Source organism: Ambystoma mexicanum, chromosome 11 (genome assembly GCF_040938575.1).
Source record: "Ambystoma mexicanum isolate Mex_15411 chromosome 11, UKY_AmexF1_1, whole genome shotgun sequence".
In the NCBI taxonomy this organism is placed as follows: domain Eukaryota; kingdom Metazoa; phylum Chordata; class Amphibia; order Caudata; family Ambystomatidae; genus Ambystoma; species Ambystoma mexicanum.
Window position 1 is genome coordinate 1,254,666,980 of NC_090934.1, and position 27,014 is coordinate 1,254,693,993.

The 27,014-nt window shown below is 45.3% G+C and overlaps 1 protein-coding gene across 6 annotated transcripts in view; it reads left to right on the forward strand.

The window, feature by feature from the left end:
* The window catches only part of CSNK1G1 (casein kinase 1 gamma 1), a 1,083,432-nt gene that overhangs the window by 138,756 nt on the left and 917,662 nt on the right, over positions 1-27,014 (forward strand). Inside the window, exon 2 of one of the 6 annotated variants that reach the window (XM_069624685.1) lies at positions 23,806-23,860. The exons of the other annotated variants lie outside the window; for them this stretch is intronic. The gene's annotated coding sequence lies outside the window, so the exon portion shown is untranslated. The remainder of the gene's footprint in view (positions 1-23,805; positions 23,861-27,014) is intronic. 6 annotated transcript variants of the gene reach the window in all.

Genomic DNA, 27,014 nt, shown 5'->3' on the forward strand with positions numbered 1-27,014 from the left:
AGTAGTACTTTCATGCGCATGAACGTGCCAGAATTCCTTTCTAGGTTGCTACTTAGTCTCGAAGTGATGCAGCCTGCTGTCCACAGCAATATTACAGCTCTCCCGCCTTTACTTTGATGTTTGACATTGACGTTGCGAGGATGTCAGACATTCATCTTGGTTTAGACACAAAGGACCATTTTACTGAGTATCTCAGCCGAAGGTGGGTGTAAAAAGAGATGGCTGTATATCCATATAGGTATATATTTGTGAAAGTGTGTTTGTATGTTCGTGGTTGGCTCCAGCCCCATAACAGTTGGAGGGCTGAAATTTTGGCCCGTGGTCGGCATACCAGTCTGTGGTGTACTGGTGAAGTGAAATTTGACTAACTCCACCCATTCGACCTTGACAGGGGTACAGTGTGGTCCGGCCCTGTGCTATCAGTATATGCGAACCTGTGAGAGTTCTGATTTAGCCATTTATTTTTTAAATAAAAAGAATAGGCATTTAGGACACAATATAACATACACCAGGCTATAGCAGATCCCCACGTGCATGTCTGCTACAGACCCAGGCCACGTCGCGGGGTATGACCAGTAATCCCTAAAAAGAACTGCAGAATCTTTCTATTGACCACTTTAGGTCTATCAATTTAAGTGTAGTGTCTAATGCCTCCAATTTGAGTCCTTTCTCCAATAGTTGGGGCTTTGTTTAATCGCCCAGAGAAGAAAGCAGAGGGGGGGTGGGGTGGGTGTTGGTAGGCTTCCGGTGGACTGTGCAGCAGTAGATTTCCCTTGCAAGAAGGAAGGAGCGGTTGCCTAAAGGACATTACATTTGTTTAGGTTTGTTGGTGTTTTACAAGACGTATGTAAAACTAAGAACTAACACCTTTTTGATTCCTCGCCTGTTCACATTAAAATACCAAGCATTAACTCCCAAAAAAAAAGTATGCAGTAACATGAAACTGTTGAGTACTGGCAGAGCAATAGAGTAAGCTATATAGAAGAAAATAAATCGTTAACATATAAAAAGTGAGGATAATGATGCAGTCGGATAAGTTCAGGAATTGATGACCTATCCTTTTCACAGTTGCAGATTTGTTCTGAAGCTTGTAATTTGCCCATTCCATTTGATTTGATCCGACGTGTTCTCTATCTAACGCTCTTCTAGGTCGAGGCGTTGCTGGGACGGAGTGGGAGGGGCTCAGGGTCTCTTGGTTTTACACCTGCATAGGAGCTCGGGGACTCCAACCAAAAGGGTAGCTAGCCCAAAGTCCCGACAGTCGAGACATCATCTTAGCCCCAGATCTTTTCCAGACCTAGCAATACCCCTGCCGCTCAGAGAGTAGCATTGTCTTCCCACTTGTGTAGAATTGTCTTGGCGAGCAGGCCTTGTGGCAGCCATAACACCATGTGTTTGCCCTGGACCTTTTTGGACTTAAAATCGTCAAATAAAATTGCCTTGCGCTCAGGTTTATGGATTCGACTCCATACATTGTTACACATGTTTATCATTCTGGAATTAAGTTTTTAAGCTGGCCTGACGGATAGCTCGAACATTTGCTGTTGTCCGAGTTGTAGTTTCAGCCTTTTTGTTTTTTTTCCAAGAGTCCAATAAGTTAAGAGGATCCGGTGTTAATTATTAATGAACAAGTAGCACCTAGTCTTTCGCCAGTATATTACTGTGCTTGTCTATATCTCTGTTTTCTAATCTTGGCATGCTACATTGTTTTTGGGGAATTTTGTTTTAAAGCAAATGTGTATACAGCAACGTTGCCTTTTGGATTCACTGGGTTATACACAATGGCAAGACCGTTTAGATTGATTTGTCACGTATAGTTAAACATGGGGGGGATTTTAGGTGGAGGTATTTTCGGAACGTGCTCATTGGGGTAACGGGCCTTCTTGACAGTGAAGTGAACCATTTTGTCACACTTGCCCATTTTATACGGACACAATGGCAGCACTGAACAGCATTCTTCCATTGATTCTTATGCAAGGATTATTCCAAATCAGAAGTACTGGTTGCAGCTGGTGTACATAGTTTGCTTTTCTGTGTAGGTGTACATTCTAAAGGCCTGTCCGGCACATTGGTGGTTCTGTAGGTGGTGGAGCCATATTCACTATATAAACCCACCAGAAGTGATTTCCTGTTAAGTGATTCACTCTTTTCACCCAAACCGGAGTCTCCATTTTGAGAGCCTTCAGCCATTTTGTATGCCTGTAGGAGGAATACTCATTGTTGTATTTGAGGCATTTGGGTAAAACATCCTCTCGCGCATCTTGTTGCTTGGTACTGATGTCTTGCGGAGAAACTGTGTGGGTGAATTTAGCCAAGCTTAACCTTGTCTCCTAACTTGGCATGAATGGTTTCGTCTTTGTTTGGTGCTTTGCCCACTGTGGCCACTTTCCTATAATTCCCCACCCAGTCAAGAGAAAGGGGGGAGAATGTTGGGAAGTGGGGGCGCTCGTCCCAGGCCCCCAAGAGATTTTGAATGCGACAAAGGGGCAAGACTGTGCGGTACACGCTTGGAAAGTGTATAAGGGGGAGGGTGTGTTGAGAGGGCTTGCATTGATGGATGGAATCTAGTGAGAGTGGATGTAGATTGCATTAGACACAAGACGCCTCTTTGGTAAACGGCAGCCATCTTTAAATCAAGGCACAGTGCTGTGTTGCAGCCAGGACAGTAGGCCCCAGCACAGGGCATAGTTGTACGTGTGTGAATGCAGCAACAGGGTAAGAATGGGGCATGAGTGGGACAGGCCTCACACAACTTCATAAATTTCATTGTTTCTTATCATTGGCACATGTAACCTAGAAAGAATGAACCCTGCAAGGCCATAAGGGGGTTGAGAGCTCCCTGCAAACAGTTATCTCATGAGAAGGAGGGCACAGGCCTCTGACCCAGCCCAACCCAAATTCTAAGTTGTATTGTCCAGATGCCCCTGTCCAATACCCTAGCATTCCAGGACATCAGTCGGTCCAAGACTCCCGACCATAAAACTGTTTGTTAACCCATTTGTTATATAACCAAGCTTTGCATATCCTTGTAACTGCTGCGCCCTGTTAACCCTGGGTCTGGCGCGCATTATAAATAATAAAACAAACATAGATCACAGTAGAATGTGTGAGGCCCCTGTGATTTGTGCTGCGAGGTGCCGGGCAGGGAAAGTAACAAACTTAACGGCAAGGGTGTAAAGACTTGGAATGGCACAGACGCGTTTGGTATGAAGTTAGGGTTTGCTGATATAAGTGTAGACTCTGCACCCACGTCTGCGGTACCTGGTGCACATTAGGCACTGATGGGGCAGGCAGTGAACTCCATCCTTAATTAGCAATTAAGGAACCCAGCACCTGATAACCTTGTGAGGAGCCCCACGTGGAAGAAGATGAACAAGTAAGGTTAGGACAAATGACCTGGCATCCCATATGGAGCAGGCCGCCTATGTATAGGGTCTCACTTACCAGCTCCATGGATTTGTACCTTATCTGATGTACGTCATTGTGACGCTTTTTGTCCTTATAAGCTGCCATCCATGTTGGCTTTTGGTGGATTGTTTGATGGCAGCAGAGTTCTCTGCAATCGAGTACATGGTTTTTATGAGAATGAAGACTTGTTCTCCTTGCAAAAGCTGTGCTTGGTTTTTTTCCCTAGTAGGTTGTAATTTTTTTTCTGGTGCGAGGGGCTTCTTTAAAAGGACTTTCCGAGTTCTAGCTACTGTGTTCTGGAACATCTTGCCATTTGACCCCGGATGCCAAAATAACCTGACTTTTGGGGAAAAAATTGAAAAACCTTTTGTTCATGTAATCTCCCCACTTGCTTTCTGTTTGTCCACTGTTACAGTGCTAGGATGCCTTGCCTCAGGCGCTATACAAATGCGCATAACATACATGCATGTTTTCAAAACCACGGTTTCCTTACACACACTGTTTTGCAATATGTCTGGCTGTATATAAGAAGTTATTGGAATGCCATCTAAAATCGGGCTGCTCTGCCTACCTGCCAATCATGATTACATCAAAGTGGGCAGAGGCTGGGTTATGAATGTTTTGGTTAGACCAGACTATTCACTTGGGTACCATAAGGGTGGGAATAGAGTATTAGCATGGAGGTGATGCTAGATAAGAACTGAGAACTAACTTCATGCTGGGCTATAGAATTATTACCTTTCCAATGTGTAAGTGGTTCCTAGAGTGCAGTATATGGCCAGCCTGCTGAGAAAGGGGGATGAGTGGCTTTCTTCATTTGTAAAATGTTTGCATAGAATCACATTTGATGGGGAGTGTGATGATTGGAACATAATGAATGGCTTCCTGACTTGGCCAATGATGGTTAGACCAGGTGTTTACCATCTGAGAGATTGGGATAATTTTGAATACTCCCTGCTGTGATGGATCAACCGTTCCTTGTGAGGCTAGGCAGGTGAGCCCGCTATGCTAGGGGCAGAGGCAAGCTTACATGGGGATAAGGACTCCCGTCCGATGAGTAACACCCTTTTTCATTTTCTGTTTCATAAATTTGAATGACTTTAAAAACATTGTTAGTGATGTATTCCATTAAGTCTGTTTAGGTGATTGAATTTTAATAGATTACATATAAAAGTTTGTATGGTCGGCTTTGGTTCCAGCCCTATAAAAGCTGGTGGGCTGAAGTTTTGGCCCAAGGTGGGCCTACCAGTCTGGGGTGTACTGCTGAATGTGAAATTTGACCAAGCACACCCATTTGCCCTGCACAGGGTGGGGTCTGGCCTGTGCTATCAGTATAGGCGATTTCAGGAGTTGTGAGTTTTCAAAAATAGGAAGTTATGACACAACATGCACAAGGCTATAGCAGACCCCCATGTGCATGTCTGCTGCAGACCCAGGCAGCAATGGCTGGTACAAGCTAATTCTTGTAGAAATGTGAGTTTTTTTTATAGCTAAATTGGAAAAAGAAAAAATAAACACAAATTACTCCCTGGCTCGCTCGCCGGAAGTCCCCGAGTCCCAGGCGGGTCCTCCATATATGCAAGAGAGTCCTCAACACCCTGGACCAATCGGGTTCATCCTGTTTAGTGCTTCCTCGGACCTATACCAGCAGAACAGAACCTTGTATTGGACTTCTAGCGCCTGGATGCTCAATGTGGTTTTGTGCATTCTCCTGCATGCCATATCCCACTCATTCTCCACACACTGCCTCCCCAATTCCTTCACCTATGCTTTGGGATATTCTAGGGCTTTCCCCCTGGACAGCACTACCAGCTCCTTGTAGATTGAAGAGATTGGCCCCTTCAATGATGATGCCCCTTGTGTAATCTTTCCCATTAGCGTAAGCCCTCTAGATGCCCAGTCCCTGTTGAACGGGTGCAGTAGCCAGTGACTTAGTTGTAGGTATGTAAGCATATCTTGTTTGCTAATCTCAGTCTGCTTTGCATGTTGTCAAAGCTTTTTATCACCCCTTCTCAAACGGGTCTCCCATCTTACTGCAGGCACCCACCCACCCGTAACCACTTGAAGGCTATACGCTCACTGTCACCCTGGACGAAGTGTTATCCTTGTATCTAAGACACTTTATTGCAACAGCACCTCGATGCCCCTAGGCTGCTAGTGCACTTTACAAATCTAAAAAATAAAATGAGGCCTTTGTATCTAAACCCAGGGGAAAGGATTGGGGTAAAGGGTGATGGGAATGATGGGGCTCCTGGCAAACTCGTGACTTCGTTCCACACCTCCAACACCAGGTTTGTGATTGGATTGACCATTGGCGACCTCACCCGAGCTCTTATGCAGCGATGGCTGCATCCAAATGTGAGTGCCCGTTACTGCCTGCTCCATGAAAAGCCATGTTTTTTTGGATTCCTCTTGTGTCCACTCCCCCAGCACCGACTCCCTGTAGTAATTCTTACGTCTGTCAATAGAAGGACGCTGAAGGCAAGGGACATGGGGGACTGGGGATGACAGACAATTACTACAGGGAGTCAGTGCTGGGGGAGTGGACACAAGAGGAATCCAAAAAATCATGGCTTTTCATGGAGCAGGCAGTAACGGGCACTCACATTTGGATGCAGCCATCGCTGCATAAGAGCTCGGGTGAAGTCGCCATGATCCTTGCCTTCGGCATCCTTCTATTGACCTGGGCTTTCTTATTCTCATATGTACTTTATGAACATATTCTAGATTCTCTTCAGCGTTTCTCTCAGCACAGCTGTTTGGAGGGCTTGGAATAGATGCAAAATTCTTGGCAGTACAATCATTTCCAACACAGCTATGCGCTCCATACAGTTTCTGTAAAGCTTTCATCTATTGAGGTCCTGTCTTATCATTTTTATTGCCATGGGGTAGTTTGCTTTGTAAAAGCCTAGACATGTTGGCAAGGATGTTTATGCCCTAATATTTGATGTTTTTCTTGGCCCACTGAAAGGGACCTGATCCCTCAAGGGTTCCATCTCTTCCTTCCCCAGGGTGAGCATCTCAGATTGTCTGTATCTACCTTCAACCTTGAGACTTCCAGAAAACTGTTGTCATCCATAATGTGTGGGAGAGATACCACAGGGCCCTTGACCAGCATAATCGTATCCTAGGTGATAAGGTGAACTTTGAGATTCACCTCCCCATTCAACACCCCTTTGTTTTTCCTGATACGAGCCACAAATGGTTCCATCACGATGGCTAATAGGAGTGGTCAGAGGGGACAGTCCTGCTTTGTCCCTTTCTAACTCCAATGTCTGTTAAGTCCCCCCACCCCAAATCACTCTAATCCGAGCCCTTGGGTGTGCATAACTCGCCATTATCATGTTCATCATTTCCGTTCCAAAGCCAAGCTTGGTCACTACTGCCTGCTGAAAACCCCAGTCCACCCTGTAGAAAGCCTTTTCGGCATGTAAAGGTAGTTTTTGTTCTTGAAAGCTGTGTCTGGTCGATGACCGAACATACCCGATATGATCATAGGTATTCCTATTTCGGGATGAAACCTGCTTGACCTGGCTCGATCAACCCTGTTAAGGGACCCTTCGATTCGTTTGGCCATAATTCCTGCAAACAATTTCGCATCCACATTGATCAGAGTTATGAGCCTATATGAGGGATTCAACTGACCATCCTTACCCCGCTTGGGTATAATAGTGATCTGGGATTCTTCCATGGGGGTCGTTAGATGACCTGTCTACCTAGTGTGTTTAAAGAGCCCCTCAGGTTTGGTTATCGGCGTTGCTGTACATTTTATATAGAAGCCTGTTGTGAACAGGGTCTGGGACTTTTGTGCAGCTTCCACCTGTGAATGGCCTCCCTGATTTCGTCTCTGGTGATTGGGAGCTCCACTTTTTGGCTCTCGATGTTTTGGACTGCACACCCCATCATCCTTAGCCAATTTTGAGTGTTCATGGGAGTTGTAGTACAAAACATCTGGAGAGCTGCAGTTTGCAGACCCTTGGTTTAGATGATGGTGTTCAGCTTAGTTAAATGACTCTTATACGTTGGAACAGTCTCCTCTTATCCTGTTCCTTTCCCACTTTGGACCCATCTTTTTTGAGAAATTAAACGTTTTGTGCCCTTGCTGCCTAAGCTGCTGCGCCAGCACTGCACCACTCTAGTTACTGTGTACAAAGCAGCAGTGCTTCATTAGAAAAGAAAAACAAGGGTTGCGTAATTGGTTGAAATCCCACAAGTACTGACTTTTGCAGACAGATGGCGAAAAGATTCTCGAGTTGATTGTGGGTGAAAAAGGATGTTGATTTCTAGAGTGTTAGTGGTTGAGAGGCGTCAGATTGCAACCCAGGTGAACCTTATCCTAGAAGAGGTATGGGTAAAACATTTTTCTGAGCTCTATCGTAAAAATGTAGATAATTTTGACCAGCAGGTGTGGGTAGAGGAATTTAAAAGCGTGTTAGATTTCTCCAGTAAGGATATAGAGCGGGTCATCAGGTGAGTTAGTAGCTCTAGAGCATGTGGACCAAAGACTATTAGCTATGGGGTTTAAATGTGAGCCTGAAATGTGTGCAGTTATTTTGTATGCACTATTTTCAGACATTAACAACTGTAGGAGTCTTCTGACATGGAAGAATGCCTTTGTAATACCTATTTTTAAAAGGCAATGGACTGTTAGCTCTGAATTATAGGCCCATTACTCTAATTGATGCAGATTGCAAGATGAGATTTATTTTGGATTGGTTGGAAATCTGGGCTCAGGACAAGAGGATCCTAAATGTATATCAAACAGGATTTAGGAGGCAAATGGGTATGGATTGCAATGGATTTTTGCTGAATTTGGTATGGGGGGAGGAGAAAAATGGACCCAATATATGCAGGATCAATGGACTTGTTGCTTTGGGTGCAACTTAATAAATGGGGTCTCCCTGGACGGCTTATGAATATTGTAATATGCCTACATGGGATACCACCGACTAGATTAGTTAGAATAATTTAGGAATTATGTCAATAGACATTGAGACTTAGTGTGGTTTGAGAGAAGGGTACGTCTCGGGCCCCTTGTCTTTAATTTATATGTGGCAGATGTAGACGAGGCAATAGGAAAAGTAGTTTTTATAACTCGGAGAATCGTCAATATGGCATTGTCCTGGCTTGCCTATGCCGATTTGCTACTTTTAGATAAAACCCCTATCCTACTACAACGTAGGATTAACTCTGTTGAGCAATATCTGTATTTAAATAAATTCCAGATGAACCCTAGGAAGACACAAGTTTTGGAATGTTGCTTTAATGATAAAAGAGCAAGTTTGTCATGGTATATTGATGGTATGAAACTGCAATTTGCCCATAGTATGCTATATTTGGTATTTCCAATTTTGGCTAATCGCATTAAAGGTTTTTATAGGGAAGTGTTGACGAAAAAAGAAAATCTCTTTGTAGAAAATATGGGAGATTCTCTCTGGTACCACTTTTTAAAATTTATAATGGGAAGGTGGTCCCAAAGTTAATTTTACTGATTGGAAGCCCTCCCTATTTGGGTCCCACAAGAGTTGGACTGCTATGAGCCATTAATATTGATGAAGGTTTTATATATATTTTTTTTAAGTGTGTACTGCTGGAGACAATTCGGGCAGTCATTGAGAAGCAGAGTGGTTTGGAAACCACTTTCCCTAATGAGGAGATTTTTATGTTCTGCTTCATACCCCTTGTATTACTGCATATATTGTCATTTAGAACGCTCCTGTACACATTTTGCTAGGTGCGGCATGACCAGTTAGTGTTCGGAGGGAGGACCATACAAACTATCTTGCTAGGCCTTGTCATTAAGATTGTGCCAGGGCGGACCACAATGTGCAGGTGAAAGGGGCCAGGCCATTGCAGAGGGGACGGTGGGGGAAGGGGGAGAGGTGAAAGTGCAATCAGGGTAGCATCACTCTGAATAAGTGCAGACAGGACCGCTCAGCTCTGAGCAAGTGCAAGGAGGTGGGGCACTGTAGAGGTCCCAGAAAACAGCCCTTGGTGCGCGACAGGCCCAGAGACAGTGCGGGGGGGGAGACCAGTAAAGAGGAGCCAGGTACCCAATGAGACTCGGAGGGTAAAAGATGAATTCTAGCACAGGTACTTTTATTACTGACTTTCAGTCTTGTTTAGGGCAATTGGAGGAACTGGATCTTGCTTGTAAAGTGCTGATTACAAGTTTAAAAAGCTGTAGTTTTGAATGACTGAATACGGATGAGTCAGTGGCTAAGTATACTCTGAGTATGATGCATGAAAGGGCAGGTATTGCAGAACCATGTATTGTAAGATTTCGAGATGTGGAGTATCGCAATGCTTATATGCGTTTCCGTTTTAATGTATTGGAGGCAAACTAAATCATTTGTATTTGAGGCAATCTTCCAAAGGAATTGGCTTATTGGAGATTTTAAGATCTGAAAAGGAAGGAGAATTTTAAAACACTTGCTGCTAGAATGTCTGGCTCTGTTGACCCAACGGATGACCTATTTTGGAAGAGGTGTAAATAATTTAGCTTGTGTTCATGTGGAAAATCTTTGGTTATCTATTGTGGGAGGAAGATCTATTGCATTGATTTTAGCAGAAGCTACATTAGAGGAAAAATCGGAAGAGTCTAGGCGGCCGCTGGAGTGTGGGGAAAACTTTGGACTCCCTGTAGCGGGTGGCTGCAGTGAAGTGAGGAGGATCCCGTCCTGCTTCATGACAGGCTGTGAGATGGAGCCTGAACTGGTGAGAGCAGCGGTGGAAACGAAGGATCCTTTAAGAAATTAGCCCGAGCCCCACGCTGTCCAGCTGGTATAACCAAGCAGGGTGTAAAGTTTAGTGTGGCGGTCTGTATTGTTGGCCCGTAAGCGACAAGATAGGGAAGTGGATAAGACAGCTGCAGTGCCCCTGAAGATCAGCTGATTGAAGCTCAGCTGCAATACCAGCAGGGCAAGGAGGAGCCCAGATCGAGAGCAGATGGGACAAGGAGTGACGTCAGAGGAGGATCGCCTGGGTTCTCTGCAGCCCGGGGAGGTGGGTGGACATTAAGGAGGAGCGGTTTGCTCCGCGGAGTAGGGTGGGAACTTGTAGAGAGCCCTGTAGAAAGAGGACCCCTGGGGTGGCATAGATACCACCATTGTAAAAACTGATGCGGCGGTGGCACACCATGTGCTAACATTGGAAAGTGACTGTAGAAGTCGCAGTCCATAAGTAGTTCGGAGGCAACCCAGTCGGTGCGACCTGGATATCTTCTAAAGAGACTGATACTAGTAGCCACAGATAATGTGGGGAATGGCCTCATGTTAATTTATACGGGGAGTGACGTGATAAGAGTGAGGAATAAGGAGCACCCCATGGGGCATATTGACAATATCATGTGCTCCACTACTTGAGGTACCTGCATACTGGTGCAGTGGCTGAGAGGGACAGATACACTGAGTGATTGCACTACAGGTTTTCATGGATACAGCATGGTTAATAATTGGTAGGTGTATGTACTAAGACCACCTTGGGAAATTGATTTTTATATATATATTAGGCCTGGAGGTGGGTGGGGAGTGCATGGCACACTATTACAGCATAGCAAAGACAGTCTCCCTGATGGCAAAATCTAATGGAAAGGGCTCCGCAGCCAAAGGAAGAACATCCTGGGCAGAACAAGGTCAAATCGAGCGATGTTGGAAGCAGAGTGTAGTGGCAAAAGCTCAGGCTGACCTCGAGAGCCAAAAAGAGAGTATGCCGGAGACTGGGGAAATGGCTCTAGGCAAGGAAGACCTGAAGGAATGCCTTAGTGAAATGGAAGGTAGGATTATGAGCAACTTTCAACAACAGTTTGATTCATTAAGAGAAGAACTGAAAAACTCTGACGTGGGTGAAAGGGGAAAATGAAAGCATTAGGTCGAAGAGTGGAGATTGTGGAACAAGGCTTAACTGACATGTCTCCGGAAATGACCCAGAATAGTGAACTTTTAGAACTGGCCAGAGTATTGCATGATCTCGAGATGCATGCAGAGGACTTGGGGATGTCGACTATTAGGATAAAAGGATTAAGTGAGACAGTTCTGGCTGTAGATATGAAAGGAATGGTGCAGCAAATGTATTGACGGAGGTATCCCCAGAAGATCTAGGTATTGACATTGTTCATAGAGTGGGCCCTTGGAGGAGAGAACCAGGGGATAGGCCCACGGATGTCCTTATTGCCCTCACCTCATATGGGATGAAGAGAACATTTTGTGTGCTGCAAGGTCGGAGGGCAACATCACAGTGAATGGAATAAAAGTGCAGCTGTATCAAGACCTGGCTCTGGCGACCTTGCAGAAGCAGAGAAGTATGGGTCAAATAACACGTGCTTTGATTTTGAGACAGATGTCATATAGATACTTTCCCGTTTGGTTGCTTTGTTTGCCATGGAAGGAGTACAGCATCGGATAACATGTGCTGATGGGTTGGCACTGCTGAACTTGGATGGGGCGGGGGGGCAGAGAATGCAAAGAAAACACTATTCTTATGGAAAATTAAGTACGAAATGAGTGGGCCTTTGGACATGTGTTTTAAGGTTTAGCTTTCAAGGTCTAATCCTATCATTTTAGGGGATTGGAATTCCCCTGTTTAGAGGCGAAAGGTGGGAGCACTGTTGAAAAAGGAAAGGGCGGATGTTATGCTGCAGGAAACTCGTATCAAGAAAGAAGGGACAATGGGGGTTGGGAGATGCAGTCAATTTCGAATTCATCAGGCTTATGCAAGGGGAAGGACTTTAGGGGTTCTAATGGGGTTTAGGACGGCAGAGGGGGTCCCTAGTGGATAAAGAGGGGAGGTAATTATTTTTGCGTGTACAACTGGAACATATGCAGCTTGCCTTTGCTACGATATAAGTGTCTAATACGGGGCAGGTGGGATATTTAAATGAGGCCAAGTTGGAGGATTTTGCTAGGGGTGGGGTAATCTTAGCGGGGGATTTTAATGTGGCCTGGGACCCGACCATAGACTGGAGTGGGGGAGCAACAAAAGGGTTGATACTTCCCTCAAGGGCATTGAAGGAAAATGTGGAAAGAATGGTGCTGCGGGCTGTATGGCGAACTGAGAGGCAATGAAAGCAAAGTATATCAGTCTGTCTAGTATTGACTATGTGTGGGTTACACAGAGTCTGATTGGGGGGGGGGTTGTGGAGGTAAGGGAGATGGACATAGGCTCAATTTCATTATCGTACCATGCCCCCCTTCATTGTGACATTTGGAGAAGTGGGGTCGCGAAGGGGGCTGTGGACATGGACATTTCCTTTAGAATTGTTTAATGATGCAGTAATGGGAGACCAGATAAACAATAAGATAGATTACTTCACTGCAAACTGTGATCAGACTGTCATTGTAGAGGTGATTTGGGACGCCTTAAAAGTAGTAATGTGGGGAGAACTTATTGCGCTGCGTGCCCAAAGGGACAAACTGAGTAATTTGAGGGGGAGTTGGAAAGCAGCTAAGACACGCAACAGGCAATTGCGAAGCATAGAACGAGGGCTCTATGTACAAAACCTAAGGAATTACAAAGTCAATTAGAGTTCTTGCGGACCTGAAGTGTATAGAAGTCAATATTGCTCACTAAACCGAGGTATTATATACCTGCTAATAAGGCTGATAAACTCATTGCTCATCAGCTGAAGGGTTCTGAGGCAGTAAAAATGGTTTAAAAGATAGAACAGTCAAATCAGACTTTTACAAACTGATTGGTTGAAATTGTAGAGACCTCTGCCCGATATGCCAAAACCCTATATACGTCAAATGGCCCAGACCCACAGGAAACACGACGTTACTTTGGAGAGTTGACTATGCCAAAGATATTGCCCGGGGAACTGGCGGTGCTAAAGGGGGGATATTTTGGTAGAGACAGCAGAGGCAGTAATTAGAGCACTACCTTTTGAACAAAGTGCCGGGACCGGATGGGTTCTCAGGGGTTTTCCATAAAAAAAGATGCAAAAAAACTATCCCCAAGATTGATGAAACTGTTTAATAAGATTGTGGCAAATGGAAGGGTTACGTCGACTATGACAAAAGTGCTAGTGTTTGGGAAACCGGGTAAAGACTTGACGCAATGTGGGTCATATCGACCTGTAGCCTTAATGAATATCAATGCAAAGATATATACAGGTATTCTGGCAGCAAGACTAGAACCACTCCTTCAGGGTTTAATCAATGCCGATCAGTCAGGATTTATTATAGGTTGCCAGACCTCAGATAATATAAGAAGGGTGATTAATTTGATTGAAAAAGCTAATGTCAGATGTATCCCCTCAGTGGTGAAGACATTGGACGCCCAAAAGGCATTTGATCGTTGAGTGGCCTTTTTTTAATTTTACCGTACAGGGGGAAATGGGCATTGGCTCTAAATTCATAAAGATGGTTCAGGCGAATTTATAAGAATTCCACAATTTCTGGCGATTAACAGACATGTATCCTGCACTATAGGAAGAAGTAGAGGCACCCATCAAGACTGCCCTCTGTCTCCACTTATTTAATGTATTTGGAGCCGTTTCTGCATAAGGTTAGATGGAGGCCGAAGATTGAGGGTATTCCTTTTGGGGGTAGGAACATAAGATTGCAGCGTTTGCGGGTGATATGTTGCTCACATTGTTGTGCAACCCGGAACACACTATCGGCACTGCTGGAAGTGTTGGAGAATATAGAAAATGTAGCAGGATTGAAGATCAATATGGGAAAGTCCAGAAATTTTAGAATTGGGTCTTACTACCATGCAAAGGGTGGCTTTACATTCGTATTCTCCATTTAGAGGCTGATATTAGCATTAAATATTTGGGGGGTTAATATTACTAAAGATTTCATTGCTATATGACGAATATTACCTCCAATTGCCTCAGAAGGTTGAGGATTTGGGAAAATGGTCCCCTCTCCGTATTTCGTGGTTAGGGAGATTTGCGTCCATCAAGATGGTGGTCCTTCCGAGGCTGCTTTACAAATTTCAAGCTCTCCCAATAATGGTACCAAACTCCTTTTTAAAATGTGTTTTTTATTTTTTTTTTAGCCTTGAATAGAATGGTCACTAGATTTTTATGGTGCAATAAAACCCCAAGAATAGCTTTACATACACTAATGGTCCCTAGAGAGGGGGGAGGGTATAGGTTTACCGAATTTTGTGAAATACTTGAAGCGGCGCTCCTGCGGGTGCTTAGGGAAAGGTTTACGGGAATACAACAAAACCATGGGCAAGGATGGATGGATAGATAGAGCAGTAGTGGGAGGGGCGTTGGAAGGGATTCTCTGGTTGTCTAGGCGGGATAAACCCCCTCTCCCCTACAATATGCAGTTAAGCTGGGTGATGGCAGTAGTGTGTGACGTATGGTATCAGTTACTGGAGAAGGGTAAGTTGTCCATGCATCCATCCCTGTTTACTCCCATGTTTGGTAACCCACAATATAGTCCAGGGAGCATTTAAACGATGGTGAACTGTGGGATGTCTGAAAATTAGGAACATGATACAGGTAGACGTTTGCTCGTTTGAGGAGGGTAAAGAGCTATTTGATCTCTTGGAAAAGGATATATTAGAATATTATCAACTGAAACATTGGTTTAGGGCGTCTGGATGTCTAAAGGCCGTGGGTTGAGAATTTACAGGGTTTGAAAAATGTATAACCACGCATACAGGTAACAGACAAATGGTGTCTAAAGTATATGGGATATTGATGGAGGGGGGGGGGGATCAGACTACTACCAGACTAGTTCCTGATTGTAAATACTCTGTAATTTATTTGTAAGTTAACTGAACCTGTCTATATGTTGTGCTTTGTTTATGTATGCTTTCACCTCTTAATGTATATTACTGTATTGTAACTTAAATTGCTGTCACTATGCCTACCTTGTCTACTGTAACCTAAGATATGCGCCCAGATGCCTTTGGGCTAGGCGTGCTATACAATTAAACGCGATACAAATACAGACATGGGGATCTATGCAAAAGTGGGAGAAAACTTTGGCAATGGAAATTCTCAGAGGGCATTGGCTACAATTATGGTTAAAGATCCCCAAATTAACCAAGTCGATCCAGATTAGAGAATTGTGGTATAAGATCATGGTTCAGTGGCATTATACTCGAACGGTTATACACAATGTTCCCAACAACGGAACAATGCTGGAGAGCTTGTGGTAAAAAAGGGGATTGGAAACATATATGGCGGGACTATCAAATATTGAGAACATTTTGGGATGATGTTATGGGTCATATGAAGACGGCGATTCCCCTAAATGTTGTTCTGACAATTGGGGAATGGATGTGTGGGTTGTTTGAACCAGGGATGCACCACCTAACTAAAATATAGCAAAGTCATTATGTTGATAGAGGCATGGTTGGTTATTGTGTGTGCGTGGAAGCAGAAGAAACCACCAATGGTTAGGGATTGACTTTCTCAAATTGTGGGTGTTTATGGCAATGGAATGGATGATTTATATCGTGCAAGGACAATATGAACATTTTCAACAAGACTGGGCTGTGTTCTTGGACTTTTTGAAAGGTGACTTTATACAACAATGGTGTCCGCATACGCATAACTTGAGAATTTTGATTATTATGTAACATTGGGCCAGAAGCTTGCACTGTTAAAGAACATCTCTGCCTAGGGGTAGAGCTGGTGGAGTTGGGGGGGGGGGGGGCTATTGGGGGTTCTTTTTGGGAGGGAGGGGTATTGTTATCATTGAAAATGCAAATAAAAATGTTTAGAAAAAAAAAGTTCTACCCTGGGCCACCTTTCTGCCATCATGCACCGTGAGCCACGCAGGGGGCGTGGTCCAACGGTGATTAGACTCAATCTCCGACCCTTCCATGCCCTCTCACCGCTCCTGTGTACACACAATGTGTTCCTCGAGTATGACCTAGGTACATGGGAGTAATGCATATAGTCTCTATCGTTGTTTTTCATCCTCCATGGCTTGACCAATCCCATCATTCTGGCCTTTTTCCTATGCAGCTTTGCTGACGTCACCAGATACCCCGACCCCTGCTCGCTCCCTTCTGACGCAGATCTGCCCTTGCCCCATTCAAAAACTAGGTTAAAATCTCCAGCTATTATCAATTGCCTCCCTTGCATGTCTCTCTCGCACCCTTTCTGCCAGCGCTGACATTTCTGCTTTGTTCTCGGAGATTGTTGCATTCAAATCCGCCTTGATGGAGACCATCTCGTCTCTCAGGAGTGTCCTTACATCCTGTCTTGGATGTCTCATAGACTCGAACACAGTGAATGGGTATGGGCCCCTCATCCACCTGGCTTCCAGTTGGTTCCATCAATGTGCCCTGTACTTTCCTCTGGCACTGTTCTGGGTCTGTTGATGCTTGACGCAAGGATTTTATATCCCTGAGGACGGCCGGTGTCTTCTGCCCTTCCTTTCCCATCATGAGCAGTGTTGGGATCCTGCCCTGACTTCATTCGCCTCGCCCGGCACCCCCGAGGGCCCCATTGTTCTCGTCGCTTCAGGCCCTCACTGGGTCCTCACGCCTCAACAACCCTCCCACCCCCTTCACACTTTCTATTTAAGTTCCTGTAGTAGCCCGCTCTCAAACATCAGCCAAGTTCTCTCTACAGATGTGTGTGTATGTGTGTCTTCGCTGAGCCGTTGGCCCATCAAAACCCCAGGCACCTTCTGCTCCTGTCAGCTGTGCCCCCCACCCCTTTTGCACAACCAAACTGCTGTGGGGATGAGAGGCGGTGGTGGGTGCCCTGTACTTAGTTTGCAGCGCCGTCCACTCACCTTCACGTAAGTCCCGTGTCTTCGCTGTGTTTCGGGTAAGCTGCTAGCATTCTGCATTGAATTCTACCCCATTGCACACTGTCAGACTGTGTGCTCGCTGTTCCCGTCCGTTGTATGCTGCTTTGGACTCCTGATCTGGGTTCCTCCTCGCTTATCTCGCTGTCGCTAGGCCTAGTAAGATCTTGTTCCCCTCCCCTGCCTCGTTGTGCATTGAAACACCTGTATAGACGCACTATAAATAAAATCATATCTGCTGCACATTTCCTCGTTGCCATTTTGCACTACTGGTGCCTTCCCCTTCCGATCTAATCTGTGGGGGCCTCGGATGCCCACTGCCAGTTTTCGCCTTCTCTTCGGTATCCCCTCTGTTCGCACTCCATTTGACGTTTTTGGCTTGGAAGTAGTTTCATTCCCCTAGCAGGAAGGGAATCTCAATGATGGGGCCTTTGGTCAGCAGAGCCTGTGTCCATGTTGTACGGCACCATCTTGGTCACGCCCCATTCATTTTGTAAATGTAACTATATATAGGTAAACCCTGGTATACAAAATCTTTGATTCTTCCAGAGCAAGCTTGTCTAAAAAACAAACTTTTTTTTAAAAAACACAATCCACTTTTCTTCCTTTGTGACAAACATCATATTAGTTTCATTTCACAATGTTTTGCTTGGAATGGGACCATTTTGCTGTTAGGGTTCGTTGTTGACCAATCTGGGTCGGCTCAAACACTTAACCTGTAATCGTCTGCATTAACCACTATAGTAACGCATAGGTGTAACGCAAAAGGATACATTTAACCACATCCGTGACGTACCCCAAAGAGACATATGTCCTCACGATCACGTCCCCACCCCCTCCCCGTGTCCACGCTGCCAGCATAATTCATAACTAGAGACTGAACACAAACCGTACCTGCAAAATGTCTTTGGGCTTCAAACTAATCACGCACGCGGCCCCTGCCGTTAGCCAAACTGTTTATACTTGTGGCCTCTCGACCACTGATGTTAACATAAACACACAGCCTAACCCGGCCACCATCTTGGTAGGGCTAGCCTCTAAATCTGCCTTATTAATTTGTCTATGAAACCTAAGACTGGGCCAAAATCAAAAGGTAGACCATGCACACCTACACACTTGATGGGTAATTGCTTGCATGCATGCATCACGTAGAAGGATGACTTGGGTAATTGCATGCATGCATCACGTAGAAGGATGACTTGAGTAGACAGACCATGTTATAGGAAGTTTGTTTAACCTTGATTCTCCTATTTTGCAAACCTTAATTTACCAATGTAGGGCCTCATCATGCCGAATTGCTGAATAGCCTAAATCAAATTACTAATAAAACCGCACTAGCAAAAAACATTTTTACCTAATGGATCTTAATGATTAACGCCATACAGGCTCTCCCTTGCATACTAGCTGCATCCAACTACTAAGGTTGGTGCATGGGTACCCAAAGTTTTGCAATAGCTAGATCGCCGAATTGGTGTGGGGTGTCCCTCAACACTCCCCCTTTTCCTCCCATGGGAATTTCGACGATGGCTCCAAAAAGGCTGAACTTTGAAAAAGTTTAAATAAAAAAAATGTTATTGATGTGACACTGTGCACAGCATATTTTACATGTCATATAAAAATTACCCAATACTAACATTTCCCCATTGAGAAACCATGATGTGTCGCCCAAAAACCATATATAGGCAGAAGGCACCTTTTTTTTGCAATTGTGACAAACTATTTCAATCGGACACCATTTTTGCATTATTCTAGATGTTAAAGTATCAATTGGAAACCCACTACCAGATCACAGAAATACTGATAGTTCGTGATCTGTATTGAGGCCATTGTGCACCGTTATGTACTTGCATATTAGGCGTGCCTCTAATTGCCGTCGTTTTAATAGTTCTTTTCCCCCTCTGTGACAATGTAACCTTTGCCATGCCTTGTTGTGTTGTCTGTCAATATTCTCACTACCGAGCCCTTTATGTGTGGTAGGAAAGGTTTCAGGGCCCAGCGCACTGCCCTTAACTCCAGAATGTTAATGTGCAGGAGCGACTCCCTCGGAGACCATCGACCTTGTGTCTGGAGAGTGCCCATATGTGCTCCCCAGCTTGTCAGCAACACATCCGTCACTATTGTCACGCGTAATACCGGTTCCTGCAGGGGTACCCCCCTGTATAGGTTCTGAAAGCTCTGCCACCATCGAAGAGCTCGTAGGAGCTAGTTGTCAACATCCAGTCCTTGGGTCCCGGTCCACCAGTCTGCCAGGAACTCCTGAATTGGCCTCATGAAAAGGCGGCAGTTGTTCAGAGGAATGCACGGCGCCATAGCGCCCAGTATCGACATTTCCTCACTGATACTCTGGTATTGATCCTCCACTGACTTGATAGCTGATTGAGTCTGTGGATTCTGTCGACGGATGGCCTCACCAACCCTGACTGGGTTTCGAACTGCGCTCCCAAGAACACTAAGCTTCGACGGAGTAAACAAAGACTTCTCGAAGTTTACTGCAAATCCCAGCTGTCGTAAAAGTTGCATGGTGGCTTGCAAACTTGTTTGAGTTGCCATAGGGGAGGATCCCCTTACCAACCAGTCGTCGAGCTATGGGTACACATGATGGCCTTGCTTTCTCAACCATGCTGCAACTGGAGCTAAACCTTTCGTGAACGTCCTGGGAGAGGATTTTAGTCCAAAGGGAAGCACTGTGAACTGGTAGTGAGTCCGTCCTACCACAAACCTTAGGAACTTTGTGTCGTCGACACATTGGTATGTGGAAGTACGCGTCTTGAAGGTCCAGCGACACCAGAAAATCCCCTTCTTGGACAGATCGGATCACTTCCTGAAGTGTGAGCATCTCGCATTTTAGGTTTTTCAACGTTTTGTTGAGGTCGTGAAGGTCGAGAATGGGACGCCATTTTCTGTTTGGCTTTTTCACTACAAAGTATCGGGAATTAAACCCCTCGACCCCCTCTGTGATGCAGGAACCAATTCTATAGCCCCTTTTTGTAGCATAAGCACCACCTCCTGTTGCAACACGCTCAGCTGGGGTTGAGCCAAAAACGCTGGTGGAACATGCGGAGGGTCGCTCTTGAATTGCAGGGAATGCCCAAACCTTATGGTGTCCAGCACCCACTGATCCGTGGTTATTTGCTCCCATTCGTCGACACAATGCGATACCCTGCCTCCCAGGACGTTCTGACGCCCATCATTGTTGGTCTTTGGCCTGCTTATCTCTCGACGATGACAAGTAGCCCGTCCTCTTCCTGGAGGTCTGGTAGTCTCAGCATCGTTCTGCTGCTTGAGAAGCCCGTCTGTAGCCCTGCAAGGAGTACACCGGCCTATTGAAAGACATCTCCCTTGATGAGAATCGGAAGTTCCCTGATGCTCCCCTAAAGGGGCGAAAAGAACGAAAATTCCTTCCAGTCTGGAGGGCACCCAAAGAACGCGCCGTGTCGGAGTCCTCCTTCATGCCCTTTAAGGCCTCATCCACCTTTTCGCCGAACAGAAGGTCTCCCTCAAAGGGCATATCCAGCACCTTGTATTGCACCTCAGGTCTAAAGTTGGTGCATTTAAGCCACGCTCGTCTTCGTAGAACCACCCAGTTGTTAGCTTGCTTAAATCCTAATTCTGCGAGGTCCACCGCGATGTTTATAGAATGATTTGAGGCCTCTTCACCCTCTTGGACGAGTAACATCGCCGCTTTCCTTTGTTCTTCTGGGAGATGTTTTAGTATGGGTGCCAACCGGTGCCACATCTCTCCATCATACCTGGCCATTATAGCCAGAGAGTTGGCCGCCTTCACTGTCGTTGCACCCACCAACAACACCTTCTTTCCAAAAGGCATCTCGTCTCCTGGCCTCGTTCTCCGGACGAGTCGTGCATTTGTGCTGGGACCTTGCTTTTCTCGCCACAGCCGCTGACACCACCGACTCTGGGACTGGTTGGGAGGACAGACATTTGGGGGTGGATTCTGGAGCCTTAAATTTCTTCTCTAGCCTACCTTTTATTGCGGGCTCCGAGAAAGGGTGACGCATCGTCTGTAAACCCTCCTGTCACACATGATCAGGATGGGTACTGAGAACACTGACCTCTTTCCCATGTGGTCGAATAGAAAACAGTCTTTCTCTTCCTCCTGGGCCAATTCGAATTCGGTACACCCTTTGCTCATTGCATGGACGACCCAATGTCGTCCGGAGGAGATGGCTGAGCTGGGCTTCTTGGGGCTTCGAATTCTGCCGCCGACTCCCAGGTTGGATCCCTAGAGGTGGATAACGAAACATCCGATAAGGACCCTCTCTCTGAGTCCGGCAGCTCTCCTTCCTCCGGGCGTGCACCTGTGAGGTCCTCTTGGGGATTATAAAATAAAGGGATTACCCAACCTTGTTACTCTCTGCTACAGGTACTGCTTCTATAGGACCCTTCTCCAGCAAGGTCAAAATTTCTGGCATAAGGAGCGGAACTTGAACTTTGAAAGAGCTGTTCCCCGGTGGATGATCCCGAGGCACAAAGGGAAGGCACTAACCCTGGGCAACTGTTGCCAATGGCCATGTATCTGAAGTAATACCCCACAATTCTTTCATTCTTTCAGATGCTGTGAGAGTCTGCCTCCCACCGGGGTCTTGTGGAGTAAGGCCTCAGGAGAGGTTTTGAGGCAGCTGCCTAAGGCAAAGCAGTCGCTGCCTTGGCAGTCTTAGCACCTCTTCCCACAGCGCTTCTACACTATTTCCTGTACAAAGTCAAAGCGCAAACAAATAATCAATGATGGAAAACTCACGGCGGGTGATTGTATCTGACCTTGGAGCCCGATTATTGTGCCAACCAACATTATACTTATCAACCTAAATATGATGTTTCTAGATCCAAAGCGACAGTACAGCACCTTCCCCGGCTAACTCAAATTTAGAAAGTGACCCAGACTCCCAGTCAGTAGGTGCAAGCAATACGGAGCCTAGTTCATCAACGGTATCCATTCCAGCTACACCTGCTATTGCACCATTGTGGAGCAAATCAGGCACTTCAAGAAAAGGCAATCGCTGTACACTTGTAGAACAAGTCAGGTTCCAAGACCCCGTAGTCTCCAATATGTCGACGACAGGCATAAATCAAGGGGCACTAGGGGCGGCAAACACTGTAGGCGGCAACACCCCAAAACTGACTTGCAGAGTGATCAGAGCGTCACAACAGCAACAGAACATAAACATGACGAACTTAGTATGCCATTTGTCAACCTACAGACACTCTCCAGATGAAATTTCAGTCTTGAACAAGGGTTTGTCATTTGCCCCTTCGGGTTATAACAACTTTGTAGATATTCAAATCAATTTACTCCAATTCATTCAGCAATTAAAGCTTAAAATAATTCTTTGCTACTCAAGTGAGTCAGTATACAGCAACACATATTGAATAATGGTCATGATCACCGGCAAGGTTTAGTTATGTTCATCTAAAGAGATCAACAAAGAGTTGGTCATTAGCCTGGCACTCTTGGGTTACTGCTCAAGCCAAGTCCTGAACTGGGATATTTAATGTAGACCAATTATTCCTGGTCCCCTAACATGGGCTCCAGCTAAATGCCCGGGGATTTAGCAGTGTAGGTGTGTGCATTGAAACTTGTTTCCTTTATTAGCCCCACCCCCCTGGAGGTCCGCGCTTGGCGTTCGCTCTGCCGTCGCAGTGCAATGCTTATCGCGGTTCCTGTATTCTACTCAGTACTCGTCAGTTTGTCTAGAATTCCATCTACACGTCCCATTTCATTTTTATTCCCATTTTCAAATTACCCCCTTGATTTCCTTTCATTTCGTTCTTCGTTATCCTGTTTCCCATTCACCTCACAGAATTCAGTCTGAAGCGTTCGTCAGACACGCTGAAACCAAACTAATTCCCTCAGGCGTTTCAGCGCAGAGCGGCATCAGAATTCCTCCTTTCAGCTTCACGCAGGTAACAAGTTTCCAGCTAGCAGAATAGTTGACATTTTTTCCCGGTGAACGTTACCTCACTGTAGTCGTAGTTACATTCTTTAAATAGTCAGAGCTCCGCTGATAGTTGTGTGGTCTCTTCAGTTAAAGGCTAGGGTCCATGTAAAAACCCAATATACTTCATTTCAGTAAATAAAATTTGTACGTAGTCAGTTCCATGTTTAATGCTTTAAATCCTTCAATTAACTGCATGCTACGTACCTCAGCACCCATTAAAAGACTTGAACGTCTCTAGAGAAAAATAAGCTGCCACAGTACGTTATTTAGTATTCCGCAAACTACATATACAGAGTTGCTGTTCCGCTCTGCGTCCTCCAGTATTGAACTGCCTCATTTCTAAAAATGATTACTACTCTTGTTTTCAGTCCCCAATTATAGAAAACTAGGTTGCAGTCAGGAAGACTCCCTCTAGCTGGTCAGTAAGCCATTCCTCATACCCCAGCTACGCTAGTTCACCTTCCCTGATTCTACCTGCTTTTTCACATAACCCTTCTTGCTCATTTGATGACTCTTCCACAATCATTCTTCAGAACTTGCACCCCTGCACCAGAGCAGGATGGAGGGCTCAATCTAAAATCGCAGGTGATCGGTTTCCATCATAATACAGGGAAATCATCTTTTGGATAGTCACATTTTAAGGCATTGTGTTAAAAGGTTGAAGGCTGCAAGGGTTTTATAAAGGAATTAAAATCGATGTCCTACCATTACAGAATCCACCCGACTATGCCCATCTAAGAAAACCTTCCAGAACCCTGCGGAGTCCAGGTAAGCATTACAATAATCTCCAGCAGAGAAATCATTGCAAAAAAAATGTTATCTACACATGTTCTAATGTCGCTAGAGGATAGAATACATGAACCTGGAAATCACTGTGCATGACATTCTTCGTGACTTAAATATTGAACAACAAACTTTGAATATGAAAGAATGGACTAAAAAAAAAATAAGCTTTATGCCTGTGCTTCCTAGCGATAATGTCAGATCCATTCTACAAGGCAGTTACCAAGGCTATTCATATGTTGGCAGATAATGTTAAAGGCAACAACCTTTACCAATTTTAAAGTGTTAGAAGAAATCCAAAAATGTACACCCAAGGGGGACATTATTAAAGAAGCTGACAAAGGCAGCAATGTTGCGTTTATGGACAAACCAGACTACATACAAATAGGTTATAATAATCTCAACACACCAGGTTGTTACCTAGCATTGCCATCCAATCCATCAAAAACCTAGTGCCAGCAGTTTCAAAATTAATTTACAAATGGCATATGAAGGGGATCCTCACAGATGTGGAAAGAATGTTTGTTGGTGGATGGACCAACTAGGCCCACTATATATTTCCTTCCTAAAAGCCACAAAAGATTTGATTGTATACCTGAAGGCAGACCAATGGAAAAGGAGGTATATTGGAGCCCTTAGCATTATATATCAACAAATGCTTGCTACCTGTAGTGGTCCAAAGACCTACATATGTTGGAGATACAGTGCACATCCTACAGATTTCTCAGGATCTAACTGCAGCACTACATTATTTGCTAGTAACACTTGATGTGAAAGCATTGTATACTTGGATTGAACATGCAAGAGCTATTGAAAGTGTTAATTATATATTTTGGGCAAATTCAGCCTCATGCTAGGTGCACATAGAGATGCTCAAGGAATTACTGCTATTCACTTTAGAGAAGAATGTATTTCTATTTGATAATGTGTACTACAAGCAACAAGTAGGGATGGCTATGGGATCAAGTTTCGCCACGGCATTAACCAATTTTTGTATGCATCACTGAGCAGGAATTTGCACTGTGTAACCATATGTTTTCATCTTGTGCATTTATGACAAAGTTATATAGACTGTTATTTTACTCGAGAAAACAAGGAGGCATGCGGTCCAGAACCCTTTCCACCGAGGCTCAAAGTATGGCAATGGGCTCTGAAGCACGATGTAACCATCGTAGCTCAGCATCTCCCTGGAGTAAGGAACAAGCAAGCGGACTTCCTCTGCAGGAAAAGTGACCAAATACACGAATGGGAGACAGTCTTCAGTTATCGAAGGTCTTCAAGAAGTGGGGGCAACCTCCTCTGGATCTCTTTGCAACAAAGCAGAACAAGAAGTGCGAACTGTACGCCAGCAGGTGGCCAGAGGGGCTCGCTGGGGGAGGCGTTCTCCTTCCCGTGGACGGACAAGTTTCTCTACGCCTTTCCCCCGTTTCCTCTCATACGGAGAACCCTGCAGTGGATTCGCAGATACAGGTGTCGAGTCATCCTAGTGGCTCCGTATTGGCCGAGGCAGGCGTGGTTTTCTGACCTTCTTCAACTGTCAATAGAGCAGCCGATAACATTTCGGAAAGCCCCAAACCTCCTGTCCCGGGACAAAGGGACAGTGTGGCATCACAACCCGGACAGTCTCAATCTCACAGCTTGGCTCCTGACTTTTCGGAGTTTGGTAGCCTGAGTATTTCCTCGCATTGCCGGAGAATCCTGCAGGCCGCACGGGCCCCCTCCACGAACACGTTGTATGCATGCAAGTGGAGGAGATTCTGTGGGTGGTGTCAAAGTCAGCCGGGATTGCACCCCTTGAATATAACTCCAGAACAACTTCTCCCATATCTGCTGCATTTGGCAGAGAGCGGATTGTCTTTTTCGACGATAAAGGTACACCTGGCGGCCATCTCAAGGTTCACGAGGAAAAGGCAGTCGTCTCCCTTGTTTAGTGATAGGCTGATGAAGCACTTCATGAGGGGTCTATTCCGTACATTCCCGCCAATTAAGCGCTTTCCACCGACATGGAGTCTTAACTTGGTGTTAGCGGGGTTAATGAAAGCTCCCTTTGAACCTATGGCTTCCTTGTCTATGAAGTTCTTATCGTGGAGGTTGGCTTTTCTAATAGCTATTACGTCAGCTCGACGGCTCTCGGAGATAAAAGCATTGGTCATAGATCCGCTGTACTTGAGGTTCTTTAAGGACAAAGTGGTGCTGTCGACTTATCCTCATTTTATTCCAAATGTTCCTACTTTTTAATGATAAACATTCGTCAGTTGTTCTACCTACCTTTCTCGAACTCCTTCATCGGCTGCGGAAGAGGCCCTCCATACTTTGGACGTGAAGAGAGCTCTATATATATGTATAGAAAGTGTATGCTCATAATAATGTTGGTTGCATTCACACCGCCATATCAGAAGTTACTGCTGTGCAATCTATTCTAAGCATGTGAATCCATGAAAGATCCAATGCCGGAGAAGGGAATAGTTTCTTACCTGTAACTCCATTTCTCCAGCATTGGTATCTTTCATGGATTCGCATGCACCCGTCGGCCTCCCCTGAATGCAATGTACATGCTGTATCCCCCCATGCTACTTTGGAGGGGTTAAAATCTGAAGGGAGCCGTGGGGGCGGGGCATTTATACCGCCACGTCCTATTGGGGCATGTGTGAGCAGCCAAAAACGACGTGGATAGGACACAAGTGTCGAAGGTTTCCTAGGGAAAAACGACTTTATAAGTGTACCGAGGGTTCCCAATCCGACGACGGGGAATATTCTAAGCATGTGAATCCATGAAAGATACCAATTCTGGAGAAATGGAGTTAGAGGTAAACTATTCCCATCTATCTGATAGAACATTGTCACAGGTAAGTAACTTGTTCTCCTTCGTCTTGCACAAAGATATCCAGCTTTGTGGCTAAGTGCACTGTGTGATTACCATTAATCCTTCAGAAAAGGGCCTCCTTCATCGATGGATAAGGTCCATTTGCTGTCGCCCAAGGTCTCTGCTCAGTTCTGTACAGTACAGCTCTATCTTACTCTGGCATTGATCTGATTCTGGCTGAATCCCCAAACAGGCGGGTGTGATACTGTGGCACTACCCTTCGGCAATCGAGTACCTCTTCCTCCTTGTGCCATGTCTGACTTAATCAGTGCACAG